Source organism: Chinchilla lanigera, unplaced genomic scaffold (assembly GCF_000276665.1).
Source record: "Chinchilla lanigera isolate Chin_1 unplaced genomic scaffold, ChiLan1.0 scaffold00133, whole genome shotgun sequence".
In the NCBI taxonomy this organism is placed as follows: domain Eukaryota; kingdom Metazoa; phylum Chordata; class Mammalia; order Rodentia; family Chinchillidae; genus Chinchilla; species Chinchilla lanigera.
This window is the reverse complement of record NW_004955534.1, coordinates 2,795,858-2,799,055: the sequence shown is the minus strand read 5'-3', so window position 1 is coordinate 2,799,055 and position 3,198 is coordinate 2,795,858. Positions and strand designations below refer to the sequence as shown.

General features: G+C 42.7%; 1 pseudogene; it reads right to left on the bottom strand.

Annotated features, from left to right (window-relative positions):
- Nucleotides 1-460: 460 nt before the first annotated feature.
- LOC102026154 lies at nucleotides 461-2,840 on the bottom strand (annotated as a pseudogene).
- Nucleotides 2,841-3,198: the final 358 nt, after the last annotated feature.

The window sequence follows — 3,198 nt, the reverse complement described above, 5'->3', positions numbered from 1 at the left end:
CAAAAGAAGAGACAGCGCTGGTTTTTAAAAGATAGATGATTTCAGTAGACAATATAAAATACTATTGTAAGGGAATAAACAAAAGTTTTCATTCTTGTGGAATGCTTTACAATTTCTTCTGTATATTCTTTATTCTTCTTCCTTACATTTTCTGGACAGAATAATCATCTTTTCGAGAATTATTTTCTTTCTTTCTTTTTGAACAGGGGAGGTGGGAAGAGGAAATTGTCCATTGGTAGTCTGAAAATAAATGCCTTTATAGTTGTAGCCAAAGCAGAAATTTAGTAATTCTTACATCTGATGTAGTCCTTTGATATTTAAGTAGAAGGGTTATTTTTTAAGCTCAAAATTTCAAAACTTTATGAAGATAATCAGCATTTCATAACAAATGGTCATAAGTATTTCCGTGCATTTATTTGTCCATGACATCCAATTTCATGTGTCATGTAGAAGCTAGACTTCATGAACAACAGTATACACAGCAGAACAAACAGAGCTGATCGCTAGTAACTGTCATAGAGGCAACATCAGCAATATCATCATAGATCTCCCGATTATTGTCCGCCAAATGACTCTGAAGGACATACCATATTTTCCTTCTTCATCCCTACACAGAACTTTTGTATCATCTGTGTTTTGTATAACGTCACGAGCTTCTCCAGGTTTTACCTGTAGATCTCTGGTCCCCCACAGTATAGAAGTTAAGAAAGATGAAACTTTGGTTGAATGTAGAACTCTAATTTCACCATCATATTTAAATATTTTCTGAAGTCTTTTTCTTGCTTTTTTAGTTTCTCAGGATCTTTTCCTTCTATCTGGGCCTTTCCAGTACTGATTCCATGACTCATCTCTGCTGGTGGAGCAGGGAAGTCAGGGGGCATCCATATCATCATACACTTCTCCTCCTGCTTCCACTTGTCTAGGAGGAGAAGGGAAACCACTACTAGCATCCTCCTCCTCTGTCCCATCATAAACGTTGTCTGGTGGTAGTGGGATCCCTCCTCCTCCACTTCTGCTCTGACTCTGACTGTTACTTGCAATCTGCTCAGCAACATCATCATATACTTCTTGGTCATCTTCAGGTCCTGAGGAAAGAGTGGTGAAAGAGGATTTTTTTTCTTTTCAAAGAATCATAATCAATCTGTATAGCAGTCGATTTAATATAGCCATAAGACCCCCTTGTAATTCTACCCAACCATTTTCCTTCAGGGTTGTCAGTGATAAGGATTATTTCAATTTCCTCTCCTTGCCTGAAGCTCAGTTCTTTCTTTCCTCCCTTGCCATCACAGCAAGCTTTTGCCTGATGGATGACTTGAATAGGGCCTGTTAGTTTAATTATTTTTCTTTAATTCTTGTTCTTTCTTCTCGTTCTGTTCCCTTCTTTTCCAGTTCTAATCTCTTCTTCTCCTCCTTTTCCAGTTTCTTCTCTTGTTCTTTGGAAGCTTCTATGTCTTAATACTTTTCTCCTTCACTCCTCTAGATTTCCAGTGCCTTCAGAGTGCATGACACCATCTTGATTTTCTTCATGTACAGGGCTTTTTGAGTCAAAGGCAAGCTTACTATTTCTGGGAGGTAGGCTTGAGCTTGGAGGCTGTAATGGATGAGACGCTGGCCATGGAGGTTGGTTGGGTTGCTGGGATGATGGAGTTGGTGGCAGGAAAGTTGTGGAGTAAGATGTCTGGCTTTTGCTGGCACTGTTTGCAGAATCAGCTTTTCGGAATTTTCGTCAGGTCAAGGTGGGGTGGTCTGCTGGGTTTTGGTGGAGGCAGACCCAAGGTAGACAAAGGAGGCAATGGTTTCTGCTTTGGGACTGCTGGATTTTTGTCTTTCTTTTCTTTCTCTTGATTTTGGCCACAGCACCCCCAACCCCCACTGTCAGCTTAGAAGGAGCTTTAGGGAACTTTGTGGGAGCAGCCCCCAAAGGTGACTCTTCCCGATTCACTTTGCTGAGGAAGATGTTTTTAGCAGCACCTATCTTCCTATATTCTGTATTTTTTTCACCACTTCTGGAAAGGCCTGGGCTTCCTCAGCTTCCAGCAGGTTTCAAAACCATGCCAGCAAAGGGAGAACTTGCTACATCACCTCCATAGCCTTTATTTTCTGCGTCTTCCCTTGTTGGTTTTAAAGAGCCTCCCCTGGACTTGGCTCCTAGGGGTGTGGTGGATCCTTCCTGGGCAAACACATTCTTAGTGAGGCTCTCATCTTCATGGGAGTTCTCGGTGCCCAGGGCTGACTTCTGGCCAATGGTGGGTTTGGGGAAGAGGGGTCTGGCATCATGATCTTGTGGGGCTGACATAAACTTGACTTTAGGCCCAGCCAACTTGGGGAATGCTTGCCTCTGTTCATTTCCCGTGGCTGGAGGAGCAGGCCCGGGCTTTGGGCCTGGCGTCTTCATATCTTGTGAAGTGTCGGCTTATGGCCAGGAAGCAGGGAAAGACAGGTTTGGAATCTTCTTTGGGCAAACTGATGGGCTTGAGACCTCCAGGTTCTGGAAACGCCACTTTTATGTCAGAGTCTCTGGTGGCCAAGTTTGCCAGTGTTCCAAATATTTGGCCCACTCCACTAGGCTTTTAAAAAGGGGGTTTGGGCTTCTTGTCAGGCTTTTCCTCAAGAGTAGGTTTCACTGGTGGCTTTAAAGTCCCAAACTTGAGCATGTTGCTGGGTCCTGTGGGAGGGGTGACATTTCCCTGGTTTTCGAATAAGTTCTTTTTAGCTTATATTCCTGAAAGTGAGTTTTCTGCTGTGACTCTGAAGGGCCGGTTACTGTCTGAGACCTCCTCTTTCGGGTTGCTCCCTCACTGAAACTTCACGAGGGACTTCACATCCGCTTTCCCACCCATTTTCACTGAAAAGAGTCCATGAGGCTGCACAGAGTGATCCCGAAGATGCTAGACTCTGGCAGTGAATGTGCACCAGATTTTGCTAATTTTTTTAACAAAATTATGAATACTTATTTACAAATAAGATATTTTCCACTCGCATGACAATTTTCAAGATAAATTAAAAGTCAGCATAAAGGCATATGTGCTATTTTGTATAAGTAATAAAACATTCGAACTACCAAGGTGCTGAGAGCACTAATAAATTCCCCAGGCATTAATTTTAACCTTAGGCTTTTTACTTCCTCTCCCTCACCTGTCCTGGGTGTTCCTGATGAGAGACGAGATGGTGCCACATTTGTGACTGATTGTTACAAAC